This window comes from Fulmarus glacialis, unplaced genomic scaffold (assembly GCF_000690835.1).
Source record: "Fulmarus glacialis isolate BGI_N327 unplaced genomic scaffold, ASM69083v1 scaffold3473, whole genome shotgun sequence".
Taxonomy (NCBI): domain Eukaryota; kingdom Metazoa; phylum Chordata; class Aves; order Procellariiformes; family Procellariidae; genus Fulmarus; species Fulmarus glacialis.
In genome coordinates this window covers 1-208 of record NW_009203414.1, presented here as the reverse complement: position 1 = coordinate 208, position 208 = coordinate 1, and positions in this window count along the sequence as shown.

Here is a 208-nt window from a genome sequence, read left to right as displayed (position 1 = left end):
CCCCGGCATTGCCGCCTGCCGGAGGGCAGCACGCCGTCCCCTCACGGGGACACACCGCGCCGAAGGCAGGCACCGCACGCACCCCCGCCCTAGGGGAAAACCGGGGGCCGTGCCCTGCTAACGGCACTTACCCGCTCTATTAAGGCGTCGTCGGACGGCACTGCGAGGCGCACAGGGTACCGCAGCGCGCCGGCCCACCTTGGGTTGC